Below are 7,676 nucleotides of genomic sequence, written 5' to 3'. Positions count from 1 at the left end.
TGAGTGTGCACTCTCCTGAAGTCAACAACAATCTCCTTCGTCTTCTCCACGTTCAGAGAGGGATTGTTGTCACTGCACCATCCGGCCAGGCGGCTCACCTCGCTCCTATAGTTTGTCTCATCTTTGTTGCTAATGAGACCCACTACAGTCGTGTCATCTGCAAACTTAATGAAGAGGTTGGAGTTGTGTGACGGTGTGCAGTCGTGGTCAGCAGAGTGAAGAGGAGGGGGCTCAGCACACATCCTTGGGGGGCCCCAGTGTTCAGTGTGATGGTGCTGGATGTGTTGTTGCCGACCCGAACTGCCTGACGTCTTCCAGTCAAAAAGTCCAATAGCCAGTTGCACAGCGAAGTGTTGAGCCCCAGCTGGACCAGTTTGTGAATGAGCTGTTGAGGGATGATTGTGTTGAATGCTGAACTGAAGTCTATGAACAGCATTCTGACGTATGAGTCTTTTTTGTCCAGGTGTGTGAGTGCTGAGTGGAGGGTAGTGGCGATGGCGTCATCGGTCGAGCGGTTGGACCGATATGCAAACTGGAAGGGGTCCAGGGAGGTGGGGAGGGCAGACTTGATGTGGTGCATGACTAGCCGTTCAAAGCACTTCATGAGGATGGGGGTAAGTGCAACTGGACGGTAGTCATTGAAGCAGGATGGAGACGACTTCTTCGGGACTGGAATGATGGTGGTAGCTTTGAAGCATGTGGGGACAACAGCCTGACTTAGCGAGATGTTGAAAATGTCTGTGAAGACATCAGTGAGTTCCACTGCACAGTCTCTCAGTACACGCCCAGGAATGTTGTCAGGACCCGGAGCTTTGCGTGCGTTGATCCTGCTGAGGGATCTCCTCACGCTGTCCGGGGACAGCGTCATCACCTGGTCGCCGGGAGGAGGTGGAGTCTTCTGTGCAGTGGTGCTGTTTTGTGCCTCAAAGTGAGCGAAGAAGACGTTCAGCTCGTTCAGCAGGGAGATGGTGCTGTCACAGGTTTTAGCTTTTATGTTAATCCATTGACAACAAGAACACTCATTGCTCATGAGTCATGACTGAATAACATTTGTCTTTCACAAGGATTTTTATTTTTAATGAAAACTATGCCTTTTTTACATTTGATTATTCAATTTCTGCACATGAACACCTACAAACCTGCTTTTTTGTGCTATTGCTTGTAATTTGCTTATTGTGAAATGTGTCTGGTATTGACAATTTTGCTGTTATATAATACGTTTCTTTATGAGAATGCAAAATAGCAAGTGTTTATAGAAAAAAATAATGTTAGCAATTTTATTATTATTATTATTAAGAGTAATTATGTAATTATTATTATTCAGCAGGCTGATGCAGATTATTCAGGCCCCTCATTCTTTTAGATCCACCCACCAACTGTATCCACCACTGCTTACATATTAATTTAATCCTATATATGATGGCTGTTGTGCTCTGATTATTTTATTAATTAAACAATAGATCAAAACAAACCTGTTTTGTATAGTACTGATTATTGACGTCCATTCATGCAAAGTATATCCTATATATAGAGTCTGGTGTGTTGAATGATTACTGACGTACAGCAGAGTAAATAATATAGTCTTGAGGAAAGAGGTTAAGGTAGCGATCTGGGAACATTCCGCAAACTTAAAAAGTTATATTTCCGTAAAGATAACTTTTACTGGCTAACCAAAAACAAACGTTACAAACACGTTGTGGGAATGTTTTTTTTTTTTAGTAAGGCGTAAAGAAATACAACGATGAGTAAGTCTAGTTGGGAAGTAATCATTCTGAACTGTTTGCAAATAATATTTAAAAATAGGCACACATGCACTTTTATTTGTATTGCCTAATATATCGAAAATGCAAACCGTTTTTTGTCTCGTCACATTCAGTTAGAAATTACAGCAGAGGAGTGCAAAAAAAAATTACAATACTGGGATCCACGGTCAGTGTCGCGAGCAGTGGAGAATGCGTGTGACGTCACTGGCAGAGGAAGCGCAGGTGACTCGATGCTGCAGGTGACTTTTGCTTTCATTTTTCTCCTGAAGGACGTGTGTTCTTTGATATGTGTTTGATATCTGTGTTTTTAAGCAAATGAAGTGGTTTCGTTGCTGTTTCGTGTTGTCTGTGGTTCGTTTTAGCGTTTGTGTTAACATAAGACCAAGATTGTGTATTTAAGTGAATGCTGTTTTTCGACTCTCAGGATCCGTTCAGCTGAATGATTAGTTTGTCATTTCCACACAGAGTAAGTGCTGGAGATCTCACTCTTCATCATGAATCACAGACAAGCACCCCGAGATCAAGAGTTTTCTCCAGGATGCAGGTACTTTCAATACATACTATATTAACCCTAAAAACGGCAAGACCATAAAGAGACATTCCGAAATTCATTTATTGCTATTTCTATATTTTTTAGAACACGAAATAGCTAATACAAATTCGCGATTTTTTTATTTATTTCATTATAAAAAAAAACATGACTCATTTTGATTTTAATGTTTGTATCCCACATCGCCCCTTTGCAGGTATAAACTGATTGAAAACAGAAAGCTTGTTTGGAAATGCGTGTTACAACTTTTTAGCTACATTTTTAAAACATTTGTTGTAAAATTGTGTGAAACAATGTATATTTATGAAAATATTATCCTACTGTATCATATTTGATACAGACATTTCTAGGGCCCATAAATTATTAACATGGTCAGATCTTCTGCTGCTAAACCTGTTGTATGCAATCTACTTTATGCCCTCAGATTGATAGTTTGTAATTTTACTGTGAAATCTTTCATGGTTTTATAATGTAAATGTAAGAAAAAACTTGTATATTGTTACTAATAATTCAAGATGAACATGTACTGGGCTGAACCGGCTTGGGTTTTCTTGATTATGCATTTATCATTTTTAATGTAAAAAAAAAAAACGTTTAATTTTTTCATGTTAAAAAGTAATATTTGTTGAATATGACACAACATGCTTTTGAGGAAGGTTTATTTGTTTATCTCTCAATAATCACTGAATTGCAATGAATTGTATATATGAGCCATAAAAACCTGATGTATGAATACGATACTAAACAAAAACACATGCAAACATATATTTTGTACATTTTTATACACAAGTTTGCATATGTGTTTTTGAGGAGTAGCTTATTTCATAGATACATATACTTATGTATACGTGTGTGTATATACACATGCCTGAAAAATAATCCATGTCTTGTTGATCTAAAACTAAATTCAGTATTGCTAACTAAATGAATAATGATTAAATGATTGACAATAAATCATCATTTAAGAGTTTGAAGTATTGAACTGATTTTCTGAAATAGGCTACAAAGTCTAAAGGAGGGTGTCAAACTCAGTTCCTGGGGGGCCACACCCTGCAGAGTTTAGCTCTAACCCTAATTAAACACACCTGATCCAGCTAAACAGGTCCTTCAGGTTTATTTGGTATGTGTGTTATGCTGCGTTCAAGTCTTGCTGGGACAATCGTACTTACGAGTTGAGTCATAATTACGACATCAGGTGTATTCAAGGCACTTTGGTTGGAACAAGTAGGCGATTTAACTTTTCTACATACAAAATTCTATGATTTTTAACTCTACATCTACAAAATGATGAATAAATAATGTGCATCATGTTTTTGCTTTTTTTCTGTTTTAATTCAATTAATGAAGATAATGTAAACTGAATCATTACATATTCTATGGTAATTATACAATAATATAATATTTTATATATGTAACTTATAGTTTTATTTGACATTATAAAAAAAAAATATTCATTTCAACAAATGTACCATCACTAGAGACGCTGCATATTTATAGTGTTTAGCTGCGTCCATTGCATCCGACACATTTTCTTACTGACACGCCCCCAATTCAGAAACTCAGGGCTTAAAGAAAATTTCGAGTCTTCCACTTGTAATAATGAGCTTGTGGTGGCATTCATGTGCATTCAACTCGTAATTACGGTCAATCCGACATGACTTGAACGCACCATTAGAGCAGGGTTGAAACTCTGAAGGGCTGCGGCCCTCCAGAAACTGAGTTTGACACCCCTGGCCTAAAGTCTATAAACCTAATAAGCTACAACTTAACAACAACTTTTTAAACATGCAAATATTGCAAATATATGAGATAATACATCAACTTTTATGTGAGGGTGAGTATTTTCCCACAACAGACGGCCATGATGTTGGTTGATGCTAAATGCTGCTTGTCAGTAAAAAAAAGAATGTATGAAATAAAACACATAACACCCTTTCAGTGTTTTGTAAGTTAAAAATGAGACAATAGAACATGCTTATGAAGGTTTTTTTATGATTTTAATTTTTTCTTTATTAAAATGAATGTCATCATTAAATCTGTTCAGCAGAAGAGATCAGAGCCATAGCTGTCTGTCATATGTATGTCGTGTTTTTGTTTTATATTTAGTATTCATGTCATGGTATTTGTATTAGTTATTATGGCAGAGAGTTTATGAAAGAACTTTAGTTTATAGTTTCCATATCAACAGAGTAATGATGAAAAGATCATATTTTTTTCAAATCAGAATTCAATATTACAGTTAATTATACAGTAATTCAAAGGATTCTTTTGTTATAGTTCAGTTCAAGAGAAGAAATCAGAAGCAGAGCCCAGCTGTGTGTCTATGAGGAGTGATGCTTCTTTGGGTCATCCAGTTGATTTTAAGAGTGATGATACAAGGTTTGACCTTAAGTATTAAATTGTTTATAAAAGATGTGATTATACTAAGATATTTTTAATTAAACTGTCCTAATTATACTAAAATAAATATGAGCAAAAATCTGGCTAGGAAATGTAATGACAACAAGCAGATATAGCGCAGGGTACAATTTTTTCTTCTTTTTTCTGTTTATTTAAATGGTATTTATTTGTTTCAGTTGTGACCTAGAGCATGTGCACTTTTAATGAAGTCACAACTGTTATTAAGGTAATGAGAAAAAATGTCACCAATGTCAGAGTGTTTGATTCTTGATTCAAGGTCAATCCTGCAACACAGATCAGTAACAAAACCCGTCTGTAAGAAATATGACCAGTCTATGAATCAACCACAAGACAGCACGTATCCTGGTGTCAGGTAAACTGTGGGATTAGTTTAATGCAGTGCATCATCACACATTACTCAAATGATATGATGACTCAAACCCTATGATATGTTCAGTGTCTCATAACACAGAAAACAAAAAAAGTATTTTAATTTTCCAGACATGAAGCCCTCAACACGTTTAGATCAAATCTGATGAAGAAGTTTGCGTGTCTGTATGAGGGAACAGTGACGCAGGGAAACCCAACACTGTTGAGTCCAGCAGAGAGTGGAGAGATTCCCAAGACTCTCACTCAAATGTACACACGCTTCCTGATCCTTCAGACCGACATCAAACGTGAGAAGGACTATGAGAAGAACGTGACGGATGAAGACATGATCCTCAAACTGGGGAAAGTGGCTTTTCAGCAGCTTGTGAAAGGCAATGTGATCTTCTATGAGGAAGACCTGAGAGAGTGTGGCATTGATGTGACAGAAGCATCAGTGTACTCAGGATTGTGCACTCAGATCTTCAGAGAGGAGTTTGGCTTGTATCAGGGGAAAGTCTTCTGCTTTGTTCATCTGAGCATTCAGGAGCATGTAGCAGCTCTATATGTGCACCTCTCCTGTACAAACCACAACAGAAATGTGTTTGAGCCCATCACCAAACAGAGTTTACGGTCTAAAATGAAGGAAGAGTTTCAACTCAGTTCATTAAAACATTTTTCATTATCTGAGTTGCATCAGAGAGCTGTGAAAGAGGCTCTACAGAGTAAAAATGGACATCTGGATCTTTTCCTGCGGTTCCTTCTGGGTTTGTCAGTGGAGTCTCATCAGATTCTCCTACAACGAATAATGATGCTGAAAAGAAGCAGCTCTGACAGCAATGAGAAAACAGCTAAGTACATCAAGAAGAAGATCAGGACCATTGACTCTCCAGAGAAATCCATCAATCTGTTCCACTGTCTGAATGAACTGGGTGATCATTCACTAGTGAAGGAAATACAACAGTATCTGAAATTTGGAAATTTAAGTGAAGCCAAACTCTCTTCATCTCAGTGGGCAGCTGTTGTTTTTGTGTTGTTGACATCAGAGGAGGAACTGAATGAGTTTCGTCTTGATAAATTTGTTAAAGGAATGAATAATCCTGAAAATATGAAAGTTCTTCACAAGTTGCTGCCTGTGATTAAAGAATCCAGATCAGTTCAGTAAGTATCAATGAGAACAATCACTTAAAACATTAAGAAAATCAAAGTTAAAAGCTCAAATCTTCAGTGCTGTAGCTATTATTTTAGTGGTCAGCATTTTTATATTTTCAATACATTGACACTGTAAAATATTTATTTAGGCATTCAAACAAAGTCAGAGAAGTCACATGTAAATAATTCAGGTTTTCAAATTAAAAAATTTAAAATTAACATAAAGAAGGAATTTAAATATATCTCATCTGGCATAAAAGACCAAGCAGAAATCAAGAGCAAGTGGAGAAGCAGCGCATATATACAGCAGCTCAAATATCCTAAAATCTGATGAATAAGTTACTGGAGCAAAACAGCAGCATACTTGAACACACACTTTTGAAGACAACATTTGAAATCTACAAGGTAGTTATTAATTATAATTGTTTATTTTTGTAGTTTTTAAATTTTACAGAAGGGCATCTGGAATGACAAGAGCTAGATTTAAACTTATATTAAAACACAAAAACTATCTGACAGTTCACAGTCCAGCATGTGGATTATTTTTAAAGATGTTAAACCAGTTAGAAGTTGAATTAAATTGATTACATTTTTACTCAATTACAATACAATTACATACAATTACAATTTTACTCAATTAATAGATGAATGTTGATTTAATCCAGTCTTAACATTTCTTGTGTGTCAATTTGCCCATGAAACTTGGACAATTTGACATTAAGAAATGCATGTGCAGTTTTTTTTTCTCTCATGGTTTGAATTAATTTAATTGTATTGGAATTGCAAGTTGTTGTTCATTACAGCAAGTTTGTTTGCGTATTTGATAGCTGTTTGATAGTGTTTCACATATATGATTTTCATCTCTCTACAGGTTGAGTGATTGTGGCGTCACAGATAAAGGTTGTGCTGCTCTGGCTTCAGCTCTGAGATCAAACCCCTCACACCTGAGAGAACTGGATCTGTCTGAGAATAAACTAAAAAGTTCTAGTATGAAGCTGCTCTCTGCTGTACTGGAGGATCCTCACTGTAAACTGGAGAAACTGTGGTAAGATCATACTGTATATGACTCACACATGCTATGCAGTGCAGTGTTTCCCAACCGTTTTTCTGCCGTGGCACAGATTTGATAAGTAAAAAATCTCACGGCACACCACTAAGCACTAAAACAAAAATGTTTTTTCCCCCAATAATTAAACAATGCGTCGTTAGAGTTGGTATTTTGGCTTCATATATGATCAGACACTTGCACTTAACATTTTCTGAAAATCATGCTCAAATGCAGTGTTGGGCAAGTTACTCTGAAAATGTAATTAAATTACTGATTACTGATTACTCCTTTTAAAAGTAATCACGTTACTGTTCTGATTACTTTATTTCAAAAGTATTTAGTAATTAGTTAAATTACTGGTTACGTTACTTTTTTCTCCATTAAATTTATGAAATCC

The 7,676-nt window shown here is 36.3% G+C and overlaps 1 pseudogene; it reads left to right on the top strand.

The window, feature by feature from the left end:
- LOC107689345 (protein NLRC3-like) overlaps positions 1-7,676 on the top strand; it is a 58,421-nt pseudogene that overhangs the window by 40,335 nt on the left and 10,410 nt on the right.

This window comes from Sinocyclocheilus anshuiensis, unplaced genomic scaffold, assembly GCF_001515605.1.
Source record: "Sinocyclocheilus anshuiensis isolate Anshui unplaced genomic scaffold, SAMN03320099.WGS_v1.1 scaffold709, whole genome shotgun sequence".
NCBI lineage: Eukaryota > Metazoa > Chordata > Actinopteri > Cypriniformes > Cyprinidae > Sinocyclocheilus > Sinocyclocheilus anshuiensis.
This window is presented reverse-complemented; position numbering and strand designations above follow the sequence as displayed.